General features: G+C 37.0%; 1 long non-coding RNA gene across 1 annotated transcript; it reads right to left on the reverse strand.

The window, feature by feature from the left end:
• Nucleotides 1-4635: 4635 nt before the first annotated feature.
• LOC119066611 lies at nt 4636-16446 on the reverse strand. Its single transcript, XR_005085772.1, has 3 exons — nt 16436-16446; nt 6803-6806; nt 4636-4764 (listed from the first exon to the last, which is right to left on the reverse strand). It is a non-coding gene; the product is annotated as an uncharacterized LOC119066611 (long non-coding RNA).
• Between the last annotated feature and the right edge of the window lie 3520 nt (nt 16447-19966).

Below are 19966 nucleotides of genomic sequence, written 5' to 3' on the forward strand. Positions count from 1 at the left end.
GGTGCTGCTTCTTGGGATGTGAATTCGTAAACTTTTTCTATTTATTGTAATGTATGTAATCAGAGAGGGAAGCTTCGTATTTTGTTTGTTTATTGTACATGGGGACTTAATCAAAATGTTATTTTGTGATTTCCCTAGCCATAAATTGATCAATTATTACCCGAAACTAAATTGTCGAAATCACGACTAAATTGTTCTGTAGTTAAGAGTGATTTATGGCATGATGTTGATAGACTTTTCATAATTTTTTGTTGTTGTTGTTCTATATCGCTTATGTTTACCAGTGCAATATTACCCGGAATTTTTCATTCTATATCTTCCATTGTATTGCAAAAAGTTATTATCTAAAACATCAACTTTTTACTCTCAGGGGAGAGTGTTCCATGAATTATTTAAATGGGAATGCTCAGCGATGGTTATAATGTAGTACTTGAATTTCCATACTAGAAAAATGGACGCTTCAATGCTACTCGAAGCGAAAAGTTTTGCTTCGTCTGAAAGTGAGAAACGAGAAAAATAACCAGAAACTATCAGACATTCCACGCTGAAAAGTGTGTCTTAAGTTGTTTAAAAGTCTGAAGCATGTATAATTATGGAGAATCTTAGAGGTTTTAAGAACAGTAGATTGAGGATAAAGAACTGAAGAGACAAATGTGAGACAGAAAAATTCATCCACTGCGTGTGGTAAGACTGTGGAGCCGTAGCTACTTAATAAATGTGTCTTTCTAATGCAAATCGAATTTCTTGTTCCATTTTTTCGATCCATGCCGTCACCAATTCGGAGGTGATTGTTGGATCCTCTTTTGAATTTTGCAGAACATACTTCAAGTTGTCGACCAACGTCGAATCGATTATATCTTTGACTGGTATTTCCTTGATTGCCTCGAATAGAATCTGCAAAGCGTTTGCAGGACGGGCAGGATCTGCGCTAATTTGTTCCAGAACTGGATGGAAATGGCTGGTCATAAGGTTCTTTTGAACCTTGAGTTCTTCGAGCTTCTCTTGCGTCACCTGTTGCACAATACTTCGAAATGATGCACGCATTTTGTTGGCACTACTCGTAGACTTAGGTCAGGTCAACTTAAAATCTGTCTTCGGATTGATCTTATCAGAACTCAACCTAAAACCTGAAATTTGTACATGACCTGAAACCTTATTCTATTGAAAAAGTGACCTGAAATCTTATTCTATTGAAGAAGAATAACCTGACCCGACACATAATACTGTTTCAGGTTACCTGATTCTTTAAATAAAACTCTTCAATTTCACATTGAAAAAGATTAATGTTTTTCCCTTCGGGTCCAGGTTAGATCACATCAAGTCTGATGAATTCAGATCAAGTGAGGTCACGTAAGTTTTTGAACCTGAATTTTCAGGTCAGATCTGAGCAGGTAAAATCTGGTTTCAGGTCGAATGATACCTGATGTGACCTGTGCACCAATCAAAATTTCAAAAAATCAGTAGATTCTGCCAAATGTATGGTAAAAATGGAAGTGTTGAATCAAGCGAATTGATGGAGACAAAGTTACCTGGTACAGGTAACATTTTCTATTTTTTTCGCCTTTTAAATAGAACGAGATTTAAGGACGGTTTATGCTGACTAGAGAAAGAAATGTGTAAAGTTTAGGAGATAATGGAGACGTGGGAGATCTGAACAGCATAGAAAAACTGTAAATTCTTGAAATTGAAGCAAAAAAAATAATTTACACATTCGCTCCAAAGAAGGTAGATGATAATCGTAATAAGCAATAAAGTTTTCATGCCAATGTTTCAATCGCTGCATAAAACTTAAATCCAAACAGATTTGAATGGAAAATGAATTGAATGAAAAAGAAATATTTCGAGAATTTTTTTTCTTCGTCTCTTTTTTCGCTTTTTGTGTTTATCATCAAAAGGATTTTCCTTCAAACGAAAAAAATATATCAATTTTTCGCTTTTGAGTTGAATGGTTGAATATGGTTCAAGTTGAAAGCCGGTGTTTGTTGTATACCGGCTTTATAGAACATACACAGACAGACAGATTTAGTTTTTATAAATTGGAAATTGTGCTGCTATGTGATGAAAGAACGAAGTTCGTTTTGATGATATAAAAGTAATAAGCTCAAAAGGCTTCACTACCATCAAAACTTAATTCGACTTAAGCATAATGTGTGTACTTCTACCATTTATTCAGTCCGAGTTCCATTTCAATCGCTTTACCGGTAATGCTATTTCATATCGGAACAAAATTGGGTTACATATAAAGGGTAGAGGCATACAAATGGCATTATGTCGAGACTAAAAAAAATGGTTCGTAAGGCCAAATTTTCGGATTTTGAGGGTTGAGTGCTACAATTCCTCGGTGAAATATTTTTCAAAAAACAGACGTGACAGTATTCATTTTCTACCCTCCGCAGAAACTTCGAAAGATTTGTTGTTAAAAATTCGTTGTTTGCCTCGGGAAAAGAGTTGGAAATCGGCTTGTTTCACAACGCAGGCGATTGTAATTTTCTCACCTTATCTGAAACTTCGGTGTGGGTATTTTCACTGATTCCAAGCGTCCTGTACGAGGACGCAACAATAAAATGAAGCAGACTGCGTTAATGTATAATGATAATGAAATGAAGAACGTGTTGACCTCGGGAAAAATTATATTTCATTTTCTCGGGTGACTTATTGTTGGAAGTGCATATTTCGGATAAGATCTTTATCCGGACTTCGGGTTGTTTATTGAAAAGCAACAATTCAGCAAGACTTGATAATGTCAAGTGGCATGTGAAATACGTATTGTCTAACAATAAAAATTTTGGTCAGAATCTAAACGGATGTGTTTGAATTTTGAACTCGATAAATTTATTCCAAATTGGAAGATCCTGACGGATGTTGCTCGAGTTAACGTAATGTTTATTAGTTCTTCAAATCTACATTTACGTTAAAACAAAGTTTAACAATTACAATTTACAATTAACTAAGGTTACTAAGTCGTTGATATTTACTTAGACTGCTTGCCCATTTCATCGACTAGAATTGTATCAAGTGTATAACTCAATACTCTACTCAATTGATATAATTTGTTACTCCCACTTAATCTGTGCAACTCCACTACATCTGCAACACTCCCACTCAATTGATAATTGCCAACATCCACAAACGATTTTAACCAAACTCTATCCGTTTACCTTTTCGGATTGAATTTTGATGTGATGTAGCAGATCAATGTGAGCAAAGTCCTGTTTTATTGGAAGTCCGGATAAAGGTCTTATCCAAAATATCCTGCAGCCAGTCCTCCACTTCCACCACTTATTGCCCTTGCTACGCTTTTGCTACAAACGACAGCATCGAAATGAACTTTCCAAGTTTTTTTCCCTTGGTGAACAATATACTAATGTTGGTTTTCCCTTAATGTTTTGAACAAGTAAAAAATTTCACTTTCGTATCCAACGAAATCCCAGTATAAACTGGACAAACGTAAGAATCATCGCTCATGAAAGAAACTACAAACTTCGTAAAATAAACGCTTACCTATCCTACAAAAAAACCAATCCAACCATGAACACTGATAATGGTTTCAAACTACGCAACGCATGGCAAGCAATCATTCCAAAATTAAAGAAATTTAAGTCTCATTCTTCAGTAAGCTCTGGGGTGGAATTACGGCTGCAGTTTTCTATATAGAAAACGCTCTTTTCTACCTACGACGACAATAAGTTAGTTGTCGAAAGCTACGCAAATAAAACCAAAAAAATCTTTTATCCAAGTATATCTTATTAATCCGTATCCCAGTTCTTCTTGGTTTCTCTGATTTCCTAGTTTGAAAAACCATACGAAATTAGAGAAATCAGAGAAACGGCAATAACAGCTTTAGATACAAAAGTGGGAATTTTTACGTGGGAAATGTACATTGTACAATTATGTCCACAGAACATAGGTCAAAAAAGTTAGTTGCGAGCCCACTTTTGCTTTTTCCTTTGTTCATCCCAACGAACAAAAAAGAAAAAAGACAAAACGTGGATCGAAACTTACCTTTTTACCCTGAATTAACCCTATCGGGATCTGAAGGTTGTTCTTTTTCTTGTCATGAAGCACTCTAACACCTGAACATACCATCTTTTTTCCTCGAGAAAAACAGAAAGAGTTTCATATATTGAACAACATAATGGAGTGTATAGTCTCACAATTTCCTGCTTTGACTTGACTTGACTTGACTTGAGTAACCAAAACGTGCTCCTGTGAGCGATCCCATGAGAACATTGGACGTGAGGATTTTGGTTTGATTGTGAGTCAGACCCTAATCCCCCCTTTTCGTTCTCCTTGATTACATTCAAAGCACACATTAGTATGTCTCCACTCTCCCCGTTCAACTTTCACCTTTCGAACTTAATGTGTGTTCTGAATGCTATCAGTGTAGGGCACACCACTCTGGTTTACTATTTTCTTATATACCACAGAGTACTTTCTGTGGTAACTAACTCAACCACCGTCGCTCGATCTATGTGGTCGGACTAGCTACTTTATCATCTTTTATCAATTACCTTTTCCCTTTGATTTTACCTTTTCTTATTTTGTCACGCTCTGTACCTTTTTAGTTCTTTCATATTTATTTTGTTTCAAGTGTCCTTCCTTCGTCATCTGCAACATCCGAGCTGGCTCCTGTGAACATTCCCAGAGAGTTCGAACGTGAAAACACTGACAATGGAGTTACCACTTGGTTTTCCCTCTTACACTCACAATTCTTATTGCTAAGAAAGCGCTGGGTCGCTACTCGGTATGCAGTAGACTTATATACTAACAACAATCACCGTCGCTCGACCAAGTGATCGGACTATCTACTTTTGTTTCATTTTATTTCAATCAATTACCTTAGTCCACAACCCACATACTTACTAATCACTGTCGCGTGTCAATGATCATTCTGTTCAAGTTTGTTTGTTTGTCAATCATAGTGTCCTGAATATTCCATTTTTGCTTTTCATTCATTCATTTTCATACCCCATTCATTCATCATTGTTTCATCCATTGATACACTTCGTAACATCCCACGATTTTTAGTTCTTATATACCATTTGTGTCCCATTATCATTCAAGTGTAAGTGCCATGAGAGTCGCAGTGGAAGGTAATATTGGTTCGGGGAAGAGCACTTTTCTTGGTTATTGTGCTTCTTTGCCGAACTACGCCGTTTATCCGATTCTTAGCATATTCCTCATTCATCCTCAGTTGTTATTTCTTTCCATTCTTTGCACATTCGTTCATCCTTTTGATTCCGCTTGCGCATGCATACAATCACTCCATTACAGAAAAAGACAGAAACAGAAATGTATTAGCATTGCTTCCCTCTCTCCCGACATTAATATTTCTACAGTGTACAGTGTACTCTGATCTCCGCTTCTTGTGACCTCAGTCAACAACCTGCAATCCCTCAGCATCACCAAACATCATAAGAAATTACATACCAAGGTTTTGAAAGAACAGGCAAAGCCTCTAAGTCGATCACGAAGGCGGTGTCACAAAAACCGGGCCAACGGCTGGGAAGTTTATTCCCTTTACCGCATCACGGGTTTTACAAAAGAAAACACACCGTACATAACACGTTCACCATGATTAAAATGCATGGAAATGTGATGAAAAAACGTCAAACGTAACAACTTTGTGCTCTTTGTCAACACGATAACTTGAGTAAATCTCAACGGATTTTCGCAAAAATTATTTTATTCGACGAAGAATGGAAATCCTCAGGTAAAGTCCGGAAATGAGCGGTATCGCTTCAACCATCTGATTGCAGTTCTCAGAAGAAGTATCTTCTGCTCTTCGTTAACACGATAATCGGAGTAATTCTCAACCGATTCAAAAAAATCATTTGGTAGAGAATGGAATTCCCGAGGTCAGGTTCCAAGACAGCCTAACGTTAGCCTAACGATCTAGCTGCTGTTGATACAAATGAATTTTTGTATCTATTTCAATAGCACCTTTTTGCCATGTGATTTTGCCTTCTAAACAAAACCGAACAAACAGAACAAAAATCAACGAGTGGGAAGTTTGCCAGAGCGAAGCGAGGGCCGTAATTCACACGAGTTTAAGTTTTATTGAAAACATATACGCAAACCCTTACCGTGTCATTTCATAGACAACGTTTTGAAGATTTTCAGTGAAACCAAACCGAATTAAATTACTAATGAGAGATTTAGACAGTTCTAGTAGTCCTTCTTCTAAACACGCTTTTTTGCCATCAAAATTACATTTCATTGCAATAGATCATGGCTAATAAAAATACCATTGACACGTTCAGACATCAAAGGATCTGTCCCACCCAAAAGGTGGGATCTAGCATGAGAAATGCAACTTAACAAAAGCAAAACACTGAGCATCCGAAAGAAAACACTTTCTTCAAGTCGACCTTCCACACTACCCGTAGTGAGTGCCTTCGTGGTAGACTTAAACTGTTCTTTCAGAACCTTGGTCAAAAAATATATAAAATACAAAAACGCTTGAGCGCTTTCACACACCATGCGCACGCCCAAACGAAACAAATCATACATGCGCCACTGGCAATTAACAACCAGCGTCGTCCGTTTCCAAACATGATTACGCGGGAACTACATGTCTAATTGAAACCGTCGAAACTATCTTATCGATAGATCATCATCAAGGATGTCCGAAATGACATCCACGTTAAAATACAAATGAATAAATGAACGAAACATTTAACGAAACTAAAATGAGGCTACGCCTGAAAGTACTGTCACCTGAAGATGATCCACGGCATGAATTGCGTTACATGCTTCGTTCATTCACTTGTATGATTCTTCCCCAAGGCGCATTTCAGACATCCCTGGATACGACCCACGGACAGCTGCAACAAAAAGAAGCTCTGGCTATTGCACTCACTCACAGTAACACGAACTAACGAAGCAACAGACGTGGCACAGCGAACTCTGTAAACTACCACGCAGCAAAGCCTACTTAGAAGAAGAATCGGCCGACGTTCACTTTCCGCTCAATGCAGACGGAGCCAAGCGTCTCTCATACAGAGTGCTTCTTCGGCAAGCGGAAACCAAGCCTGACCCAGGCTGAAAACTACACAAAAATTGCTGGAAATTCTGCGACGTCAAGAAATCCAACAAATTCGAGAAACTCAAGAAACTCATTTCAGGCGCCAGGTAAATGACATTACTAGTCTGCCATTACCATCGTACACATCCAGAGCTCTTGGGCACTTTCCACATTTTGCAAACTTTCGCAGAGCACAACCAAAAAGGTCAAAATGCCTCAGGATTTTGCTGTAAGTGCCACATGGCTCACCTTCGGAAAATTCAACTGCCATTTGCTAAAAACTTTGGAGAACCTTAGTAAAATTCAGCGCTCAGTCGGAAGTCATTGTCGTCGTAAGCATTTGGGCAGAACGACTATACGACCACAAAAGCGACAGAAGAGTGCGAAGAAGCAACAAAAGAGCGTGAATGTCTACAAACGATAGCCGTGAAGCACAACTAAAGCCAAATCGTCAAGACCCTTTTCGGTGATCCGTCACACTTTGGCAAGAAAAATCCCCAGAGAGCGAAGAAACCTCTGGCGATTTTTCCTGGCGCTTCTTCACACTCTATCGATTTCTAGCGACAATTCATCACTCTTGACAGATTTGTTAATTTGACAAGAATAACAAAGACCTGAATGCGAAAAACGCCAAGAAAAGTCAGCAGAAAGTGAAGAAACGTCATAAAGACACATTCGCAACTCCCTTCTTCGTCATTTAACCGAAGCACCTTACGGAGAAAAAAGCCGAAACGTATTACTTTCATAAAAAACGCTTCCACTTCGTGAAAAACGACTCTCGTTTACCTCAAAGAAATTTCTTCCGCAGCAAAGGGAAATCCGTTCACACAAAAAGATTCTCCTTTGGACTAGTTCCGTTGGCCACTTTCTTTTGGGATAACGGCAAGTTAACGCTTCTCACAAACGATCGGATCTAACACAAACGTCGAGGAACACATCTGCTGTAATTTGCATAAGAAACCTAGTGAAAAATTTAAACAAAAGAATTCTATTGTTTAAAACTTCCACCAAGCTTCCCATACAAACCACGGCAGACATTAACATAGGCTTATGAACACCAGGTAGCTAATAAGTTGAGGCAGGAAATGGGAAACGACGAGAAATCTAGAAAATTCGGAAACCGACTGAAATCGGGAAAAAGAACAAAAATGGGAAAACGACCAACAATCGGGAAATTACGAAAAAACGGAAAAACTGTAAACCTGTCGAGAATTCATCGGAAAACTAGAAAACCGTAAAAACATTTCGGAAAAGCTGAAACAGCTTCAGACAACATACTTCTTCCTCCATACTTCTTTCAACGCTTGCCAATGCTCTCACCGCACAGATTCCGCCTTTCTTTAGACCGATTTGAGGATTCTCGCATCGCGGCATTCACAACAATCCACAAAGTGATATCTTCCTTAGACAGAATGTGTCACCCTGCCAATTATTGTGTATCACTCGTTGCGGTATCCTCAACAGTCTGGACAGCGTTTCTGTCGTATCGCTCCCACACATGCTGACTCACAGGGCAAAATCCACAGATGGTTCACTAATAACGCTTCTTGGATTAAAGTATACTAAACGCCAGCGCTCCTGGATACTAACGACTGCATCCAGCTAACTAAGTCATGTCAACTAGTACATACCTATGATACTGCATTGGTAACCGTACATGGAAGCATCAGAACTTGTAATTGGTTGTGTCCCGCCCAAGATCCAGTACTCTTCCATTGTTTTCTTTTCTTTTCTCGTTCTCGCAGTACAACTTTCTTTGACAGTTCGTGAGCCCAAAACGATACGAATCCGGGGCATAATTCGATATTATTTCGCGTGTGTCTCCCTGGTGTCATTTCCATCATAGTCGTGGTCCATTTAGTCGTCAATTACCCCATATTTTATTAACTTTTCACAATATTTTCGCGGAGCTCAAATATTTTTCGACCGGTCGGCTTCGCCGCCTACCAATCATCCTCTTTTCTTAGACATCTTGTGAATACCTTTTATTGATTAGGAAGTACCCTTAATTCCTAATAGGATCTTTCAACAAGATAAAAGTCTCGAAAAAGTAAGAAAAATGGCTGGCTGGCACTATCCAACGTATCCAACGTATTTCATATCGGAACAAAATTGGGTTACATATAAAGGGTAGAGGCATACAAATGGCATTATGTCGAGACTAAAAAAAATGGTTCGTAAGGCCAAATTTTCGGATTTTGAGGGTTGAGTGCTACAATTCCTCGGTGAAATATTTTTCAAAAAACAGACGTGACAGTATTCATTTTCTACCCTCCGCAGAAACTTCGAAAGATTTGTTGTTAAAAATTCGTTGTTTGCCTCGGGAAAAGAGTTGGAAATCGGCTTGTTTCACAACGCAGGCGATTGTAATTTTCTCACCTTATCTGAAACTTCGGTGTGGGTATTTTCACTGATTCCAAGCGTCCTGTACGAGGACGCAACAATAAAATGAAGCAGACTGCGTTAATGTATAATGATAATGAAATGAAGAACGTGTTGACCTCGGGAAAAATTATATTTCATTTTCTCGGGTGACTTATTGTTGGAAGTGCATATTTCGGATAAGATCTTTATCCGGACTTCGGGTTGTTTATTGAAAAGCAACAATTCAGCAAGACTTGATAATGTCAAGTGGCATGTGAAATACGTATTGTCTAACAATAAAAATTTTGGTCAGAATCTAAACGGATGTGTTTGAATTTTGAACTCGATAAATTTATTCCAAATTGGAAGATCCTGACGGATGTTGCTCGAGTTAACGTAATGTTTATTAGTTCTTCAAATCTACATTTACGTTAAAACAAAGTTTAACAATTACAATTTACAATTAACTAAGGTTACTAAGTCGTTGATATTTACTTAGACTGCTTGCCCATTTCATCGACTAGAATTGTATCAAGTGTATAACTCAATACTCTACTCAATTGATATAATTTGTTACTCCCACTTAATCTGTGCAACTCCACTACATCTGCAACACTCCCACTCAATTGATAATTGCCAACATCCACAAACGATTTTAACCAAACTCTATCCGTTTACCTTTTCGGATTGAATTTTGATGTGATGTAGCAGATCAATGTGAGCAAAGTCCTGTTTTATTGGAAGTCCGGATAAAGGTCTTATCCAAAATATCCTGCAGCCAGTCCTCCACTTCCACCACTTATTGCCCTTGCTACGCTTTTGCTACAAACGACAGCATCGAAATGAACTTTCCAAGTTTTTTTCCCTTGGTGAACAATATACTAATGTTGGTTTTCCCTTAATGTTTTGAACAAGTAAAAAATTTCACTTTCGTATCCAACGAAATCCCAGTATAAACTGGACAAACGTAAGAATCATCGCTCATGAAAGAAACTACAAACTTCGTAAAATAAACGCTTACCTATCCTACAAAAAAACCAATCCAACCATGAACACTGATAATGGTTTCAAACTACGCAACGCATGGCAAGCAATCATTCCAAAATTAAAGAAATTTAAGTCTCATTCTTCAGTAAGCTCTGCGGTGGAATTACGGCTGCAGTTTTCTATATAGAAAACGCTCTTTTCTACCTACGACGACAATAAGTTAGTTGTCGAAAGCTACGCAAATAAAACCAAAAAAATCTTTTATCCAAGTATATCTTATTAATCCGTATCCCAGTTCTTCTTGGTTTCTCTGATTTCCTAGTTTGAAAAACCATACGAAATTAGAGAAATCAGAGAAACGGCAATAACAGCTTTAGATACAAAAGTGGGAATTTTTACGTGGGAAATGTACATTGTACAATTATGTCCACAGAACATAGGTCAAAAAAGTTAGTTGCGAGCCCACTTTTGCTTTTTCCTTTGTTCATCCCAACGAACAAAAAAGAAAAAAGACAAAACGTGGATCGAAACTTACCTTTTTACCCTGAATTAACCCTATCGGGATCTGAAGGTTGTTCTTTTTCTTGTCATGAAGCACTCTAACACCTGAACATACCATCTTTTTTCCTCGAGAAAAACAGAAAGAGTTTCATATATTGAACAACATAATGGAGTGTATAGTCTCACAATTTCCTGCCGGTAATAAAAATGTTAATTCAAATTGTTACGAAATAACTTTAATTATACATCCCAAACTCTGAACCAACTAATTGGTCATTATAAAGCTTAATTCCATTATATTGTCCATATGATTATAAAAAGCTCGATAACATGTTGATTGCATGCGCAGGTTGTTATAATGCATTTAATAATTTTGTACAAAATTTAATTACAAATGAAGCGAAATTCATTTGCCATTTTTCATTGACGCATTTTACACATGGGCAGCATGTGGAGCAGTATATAATATCTGGCGTGTGATCCGCCAATGTTAATAAGAAAATGTAACTGCTGCGTTCGTCCGAAAAATTCGAGAAAAATTTTATTTCTGAATTTTTGAAATCCTTTCTTTCACTCGTAGAATAAAATACTCTGCAGTCCATATACATAACATAACAGAGCACAGTCAGACCATTATATAAATTTACAAATTTATTTGCATAAATTGCTGACGGTCACGTTTATATCAGCGGTAAAATATTATGAAATATTGCCAGTCATTGGGCATAGGCATATAAAACATCACGACACAATCCAATGAGCTACCGCACACATATTTGTACGAATTGTTGAAAATAATTTTTCACTTTAACGGCAATAAAGTACTCGGAGCAATTAATTTCAATTTCAAATATGCTTTTGCTTCCCTATAAAATGGAGCCTTACTTTATGACCAACTTTATAGTTAACACATTATGTTGAATGTGCCATTATACGCTGCAGAAAATTATTGCAAGCAACCTACAAAGTACTCGTTACAAAACACACATGCTTTAACATGTGGTCTCGTGGCGGTATAAACAATTCTTCCCGATTTATTATATGCCTCTCCACGATGTACACAGCATAACAATTCATATTCCAAAAAGGATATTCGACTCTGCTGGGAGTTTTAGCGTGTTGTTGTTTCGGTACATTTTAATCGGGCTAAGTTAAGAGAAAAGTGATTGGTGTATTGGGATTGGAACGAGTGTTCTCGTTCCGAATATATACTGGATGTCGTTACTGTATACGCGATAGAATTCCGTCGTCGTCTGATAAAAAGAAACGACCATCGCGTATACCGTATAACTTGCAAAGATTGAAAGCAATCTCTGTGTAACTATCAAGGTAAAACATAAATACAACGACAGCGTTTCCAACCAAAACTTGAAGAAATATGACCGCAAAGGAAAAATGTTTTTGCATTTTATCATTCCAGGAAATTTGAAAATTTTAAAGTTTTTGAATTTATGATTTTGTTTTGTACATTTCATAGGATAACATTAATGTAATGTGGGGGTTGGGCGTATTGCTATTATGTATATATGTGTCGTTGATGGGATGCGTGTTACATTATAGATATAAGAATGTTTTGATGAGATTTTATGAACCTAATCCGACTTATGCGGGGATTTTTTTTTCGCTTCACTCTCGTCTGGATGCCGTTAGATGGAAACTTTCCGTCGAGTTTAGATTGCGTTTGAAAAGTGGTTTTGAGAAAAGTTTTATTTAGGTGAAGTAAATGTGCGAAGAAGAAAAAAATCTCGGCGCATTATAACGGGGAAGAACTTGCTTGTCATCTCGGTAATTTATGGTGCACACACAGCAACACTATTTTCCGTGTACATTTATCTTCCTGACTTCATTTATATGATTGTTGCAAGGATTCTTTTATGCTCGTTCGCTGAATGAATCGCGCAATATGCAGGCGTTATACGGCTGAGATGATGATGATTATGTTTGAACTTACGAGAGTGAAAAAAAATGGATTTAGATAATGATATGAGCTTTATGTCGGATTTGGGGGAGGTGTAGGGCATTAAAGTCACTTAAGGAATGTTCATTTTTCTTGTCACTCACTCATTCAATTTTGTTGTCGTCTCCTGATTCTTTTCTTTGCATAAAGGATTAATAATCCCACTGCGGATGGATATTTTGTCTGTTAACGAAAAGAAAGAAAAATAAGCGATGAACACTTGTTCATGCCGTTTTTTGGACATTTTTTTGAAAAATTGAGGAAGCACTAGATCTGATATCCACCTGTTCAAAATGCTTCGATCGAAGGTACGATTCGAAGGTTATGTTCCTGAATATCTGCTTTGAAAAGTATAATTTTAATATTACGGCGAATCGTTGTGAAGAAATGCTGTGTTCGATTCATGCTAGGACGAAAATGAGGTCAATTTTGGATTTTTTTTTCTTCAAGTTTTAGTCCCTTTGCATGAGAAAGATACTGTCTTTGACAATCACAATGTCTTGAACGAATGATTTAAGGGCATGTTTTTTGTTGACTGTTTCTTCACTTGTCAGCAATTTTTCTATAGATCAACTTCAAGGCGAATGACATCCACGTCAAGAAATGCCATCCACGTCAAGAAATGCCATCCACGTCAAGAAATGCCATCCACGTCAAGAAATGCCATCCACGTCAAGAAATGCCATCTACGTCAAGAAATGCCGTTCACGTCAAGAAATGTCATACACGTTTAAAAAAAAAATCTAATACAAAAGTGATGTTACGTCTGAAAGTACCGTATCTTGAAGATGGTCTATATATAGAGAATGGCGCCTTTATAGTTTTCAGTATACAACTTCACGAAACGACCGTGTTCAGCTCTAATGAAAGGACTTGATTTCCTAATATTTAGTTAGAATTATGTATTCATTGATTCGAATGAAATCTAGCACATCAAGGTCTAATAACATATTATGTGAATCGTTTCAGTATTGTACCGTTTGGATCAATTCAATTTCAATTTTTTCTTACATAAAAGGAAGACTTTAGGGATGAGCTGGATTTATTATTGTGTACTATCCATCTGTTATCGATATCTTCTAAATAAATGAAGTAATAGATTTCACATCAATCTATTGAAAGCTCTCATTATCAGAAAAAGTAGCAAATTCAATATGTTGATGATACGCTTATGTCAATCTTAGATTCAATTTTATGTAAAAATTATATCTAGAAAGGCATCTGGACAGAGTGTCTGAATTGTGTGCTGTTTGTTTGACTGTTATACTTTATACACCAACAAATCACTCTAAAATGTTTGTCACAAAATATGTACACTATATGACTGAAAATGTAAAAACCTTAATGTATGAATAGTTCTTTACGTACGTGTCTTGGACGATTAGGCAATTTGGCGAGTTGTAGCCTTATTTTGAGAGAATAAGTTCAGAAAGACCAGGTTAAAGACACTCACGAAGGCAAGGTTCTGAAAGAACAGGTTAAGACAACCCTAGCTGAATTGATCACGAAGGAGGTGACACACAAATTGCGTCAACGGCTGCGAAGTTTATATGAAAAATGCAACTTACCAAAAACAAAATTCTGAATTTTCCAATAGAATATTTTCTTCAAATTGGTGTCTTCAAATTTGGTGTCACTCGCCTTCGTGGTTGTCTTAACCTGTTCTTTCAGAACTTTGCACGAAGGCGGGTGCTTCCATTTAGTTAAACGCACTCATTACATATTGTGTGAAAGTCAACTTGAAAAAACATTTTTTGTAGTTGAAATCGTCACATGAAGTTTAACAAACCTAGTTGGCGCCACAGGAAAATGTTTATGCCACTGCATTCGTGATCAACTCGAAAGAGTCTTAAGACGACACAACGTGAAAGTGTAGCCTTAATTTTTGCGAAAAAATCATGTATTGTCGATGATAACTTCATATCCGCGACCTTTCCCACAACTTTGACAGTCTTGATATTGAATAGTTTTTTGGCACCAGAACAAATTTTATAACGGTCTGTTCTGGTGCCTATTAATAGTCCGTTGAATACGTATATAACATTACATGCTAGCGGGCGGCAAAGTGCACTTTACGTCACTATTTGTGACTGTGAAAATACCACCCACTAGCATGTAAAATGTGTTATGTCATTGTGTGTAAATGCTCGTTTTGACAAGTGAGAGCTTTGAGAAAAGAGCCGAAGGCGAGTGAAATAATCACACGCAAATATTTACAAACAGTGACGTAACATACCATTATATTGTAACTTCAATATCGGATGTGGCGCGGCGTAAAGTGAATGATCCAATTTTGCCTCATATTTTAATTCCGTAAATTATTACATTAACATTAACTGGACATTCTATTCTGAAACAAAAACTACAACGAAAAATAAAGAAAGAGTTTGCTTCAAATTACAACCAGTGTTGACCTGCTGCCATGAAAGTTAAAACTTTAGAATGCCTTCCCCAAATATTAATTGAGTTTCCTCAAAGATTTTTGTTTTTAATTTTGTGTTAAACTTTCCACACTAAAATAAACTTAACTCGACGAAAAACGAATCGCAATTTACAAAATGAATGGTGAACAAGAAAAAAAAGAACGACAAGTTTTCGTCTTGTATGTGTTTATTTCGTTTGAAGATATTCTGAAATATAAATTAGACTCGATCATGTTTCTCTTTGAAATGAAAATATTACTTTTACTCTTGTTCTATTTGCAGTGTAAAACTTTTTCAGTTAAGAATTTCAAATTTATTTGATAAAAGTGCACTCAAGCAGAATTCTGTGAAATTATAATTTTCTCTTTACACACACAGAGCGCTGTAAAGTGCAACGATGTTACGTATACGCAAAGGGTTTCGCGTTGTACGAGTAGCTCTGATATATACACGAATAAAAGTTTCAAACTAATTTCCAGTGTTGACGCCACGAGCATGTGGATTTTAGACATTTATTCTATGTACATTACAGGTTTCTTAATTCCTCCGATTGATAAGCACCATAAGTGATGGGTTCTCACATTCGAAACACAAATAGTTACCGGAAGCATTTGATGATGAAGAAACCAACAAAAAACACGAAGAATAATTGTTGATGGTCCAGTTTCTTGTTATAATGTTGACACCAAGCATGGGCATATTTTTCACGCATTTTTCACGCATTTTTCACGATCTGTGTACTGGCCTTTACTATTTTCCATTGAGCAGCCTTACAGACTTGTAAACGACTTTAAACACGTTGGACGTCTTTATGATGTAAACTGTCCTAAAAAGGTGTTGAATCAGAAATTGAGTAAACTTCCCTTGCGTCCGGCTAACCAGACCCTTTCGACCCTTTCAATGACTTTCAATTTTATACCATTTAGCAATGAACCCAATCCATTTGAGATAGTGAGTGCTTCAAATACAACTACGTACAACATCCTCAGATTCATTTTCATCTTGTTATTACGAAAATGTTGTTCAATACAGAACGCTAAAACTTCGAACAAACGCAAAATGTTCGATGTTTGCCGTATTGTTGCATTTCACACAAAGATTCATTGAACATTTTACTTGATAAAACCGAGCATATACAACATGAAAAATGGATTTTAAATCAGCTTCCACATTGACGATAAGAACTTTTGGATGCATCTTTTGTGTATTATCCGGATTTGCTATAAATGAGCTTGTTTGTGAGGAAACATTGTTCGTTTGTCGTTGTTTCTTCTCCTCAGCCAGAGTATGGTATGGGTTAACAACAAAATTCATTTAACAAATTGAGGTTTTAATGGTAAAATTGCTGAGTCTATTGTGGTACATCAGGGATTCAACCAAAAGTTTTATTGCTCTCACCTAATCACACAGACCGACCGTTTTAAAGTCTTCAAATTACGCAGTTTGTTTTAGCCAACATTTAACCGACAATTGCGCTTAGTATGGAATCCCTAACATTATCCAAGAAGGTATTCCATGAATCCCATATATCATCACGTAACCAATATAATTCCCCCACTCAATGTACTGATTATCATATGTGCTTACTCATACAACTAATTTATATTTACCCTCTTTTTAACATTACATTCCCAAGTGACTGATATATATGGATGGTACAGCAAACTCAATCGCATAAATTACATTCTAAATTGTTGAGGAAAAGATGCCCGCAGCCAGATATTTCGATTTTTATCTCGACAAAAACTTTACTGTATGTTGTAATATTCGCCTATAAGTCTTAAGACCGTTTATACACTTACAACCAATGCTCAGCAGATTCGTCGCCTATTGTACAATAATGTTTAAGATAAATGTGTCGCATCCGAAAAGTCTGCTGTATCGAAAATTATTTCCAGAGATCACAATCGCGGCATACACATGAACGTAAATGCATAGTAAAGTACATATAGTGGAGTGTGGAGGAGTTATCTTCCCGATACTGTACTATATGTTTGTCAGTGAAGAGTCACCCTTCCAATCAATTCACATATTAATCATTCATTGATTCATATCGTTCGATTAAGGCAGTGTTCCATAGTTATGGATTTTGGGTGCGACCGTGCGACGATTCTTGACTAGGCAAGGCAGTAAGAAGACAATAGTTATTTGTTTACAGAGGCCACGATTTCACTCGAGTTGGAACTTACAATATCTCTTAGAGATTTACGAAACAAAAATCATCAATTCACCATACCATTTTTTGAAAACATAAACAAAGTGAGAAAAGTTCTATTTTCTCCCCATGGGAGAGAAAATGCTGCTCTTTTTTCACTAGAAATGTCATTTGACCAATTGTCAACAAAACGCAATTTTCTCATGACCTATTGAGGAGAGAAAATAAGGTAAATCACACCACCCAAATGAAATAGTTATTTGTTCAACGAGGGAAAAAAAAAGGTTTGTTGCCGTTGTCACAAAATGTTTTTTCCAAACTGATGCTTCAGAAATTTAAGCGGATGTGAAATAGGTATTTGCTTACCGATGTGAGAAAATGGAAAATTCCTACAAGAGTGATGTTTGCGGCCAGAAGGAAGCGATTACCACAATTTCGCTCGAGTTGGAATTTCCGTTTTTCTACACTAAATGAAAACATCGACTCGCCATACCATTTTCGAAAACTTAAACAAAGTGAGAAAAGTTTTATTTTCTCCCCATGGGAGAGAAAATGCCGCTCTTTTTTCACTAGAAATGTCATTTGACCAATTGTGTAACAAAACGGAATTTCGTCATGACCTATTGAGGAGAGTAAATAAGGTAAATCCCAACACCAAAATGAAATAGTTATTTGTTCACTGTTGTCACTGTCACTATCACAATGTTTTTCCAAACAAATGCTTCCGAAGTTTAAGCGAATGGGAGAAAATAACTATTTTATCGGCTGCGTTGTGAAATAGTTATTTGCTTACCGATGTAAGAAAATAGAAAATTCCAACAAGAGTGATGTTTGCGGCCAGAGGGAAGCGATTACCACAATTTCCCCCGAGTTGGAATTTCCGTTTTTCTACACTAAATGAAAACATCGACTCGCCATACCATTTTCGAAAACTTAAACAAAGTGACAGTTCGAATGAGGAAAGTTCTTCTTTCTCCCCACGGGAGAGAAAGTGCAATTTTCTCATGGCCTATTGAGAGGAGAAAATAGGCCGAAACACAGCGCGTGCATGAATAATGTTTGACAGACTGAATAAACAAATCACTGCGCAATAATAACAGGTTCTATTAACAGTAACACTGGAAATAGAGTAAAATGGCAGCATTATTATAGGCTCTCTAGGGTTGACAACTTTTTGATTATTATTTACCGACGAGCTATAGCTATATAATCGGAAAGTATGCAATTACTATTCATTTCTGTTGATTTTTTATTCAGAGCTCTCGACGTCATTGATTCGCTATTAGGATCCGTTCATAAAACATTTTATACAAAAATGGAAGAGACTAAGAAGCGAGGAATTCAAGGTTGTATATATGGAGGTTACGCATTACGCTGATCGGTGGGACAGTCACCGAAAAAATCCACAGAATTGTGGTGTAATTTCCATTGTAGTGCCACAGTAAAAAAAATGGCGATTGGTGTAACCTCCTCATATACAACCTTGGAGGGATTAGTTGAAAGTGGTTTAGGCTTCATATACCTTACTAGGCAGTGCCTAGTAGGCACATATTAAAAAGTCCACTGAAAAATGCGTCCCAATCCGGTAGGCTGCTTTCCAAAAAAATCCCTCATTGTGTGCCATATACTTTATGAAACCGCACCCCTATCGCATCGAGAATCTTCAAACATTCGTCAATAACTGTAAAAATAAAACTTGTGCCATCAGTCGTCATTCATAATGCCAGACGTGGTAAATTGGCTTACTGTTTCGATTTTAGTAATAATTTACTTGTGTTCACCAACAACAGAACAAGAACACGATAACTTCGAGTTAAGCCTAACAGAGCATCCAGAAAGTTTGAACGCCGCTCGAATAATCCGAAATTTCCTGGTCCAATATTTTAGCGACAAGAATTTCTACATTTCAATTTTCACCGATGCCAGTACGAATGCACAGTTTCGGTTTCAACGAGATTTATTCACCAATTTGGCAAAAGGACTGGCATCGAATGTCTCGTATGCTTTTTTCAATATTTCAATGAACAGACCCCGACTTCCACTACGGCTGAGACTACCTTTCAATTTATTTTTCGTAGATAATTTGGATCAGGTTGTGTGAGTGTTGTTTTAGTGTATTTGAAAAACGGCTCTTAAATCTGGCTGATCATTATATGCCACAAGTATTCAGATCTTCAGAGTCGTTGTTGGATAGTGGATAGTATGAATGAGTTCAATCCATTTCTTATTTCAGGCTGCAGATGAGACAATCAAAATATATCCGTCAGTTCATAGCGATTCATGCGTGGGTTATCTTTACTGATATCAGCGGAAACAAAAACGAAGAGAAGCTGCAGACCCTATTCCAAGTCGCTCAAGAAAGTCATTTTTCAAATGTTTTGTCTCTTGCTTTTAACCGGGAAAAGCGAATCTGGTCACTGGTCACTTATGGTCTGTTTCGCATCAACTGCACAGCATTGTCACATCGAGTCATTGAGACATTCACACCGGAAAATTTCACACACAGACTGAGTGTATCTTTCCGGTCAGTGTTTCCTAACAAAATTCAGAAT

Source organism: Bradysia coprophila, chromosome IV (genome assembly GCF_014529535.1).
Source record: "Bradysia coprophila strain Holo2 chromosome IV, BU_Bcop_v1, whole genome shotgun sequence".
Taxonomy (NCBI): domain Eukaryota; kingdom Metazoa; phylum Arthropoda; class Insecta; order Diptera; family Sciaridae; genus Bradysia; species Bradysia coprophila.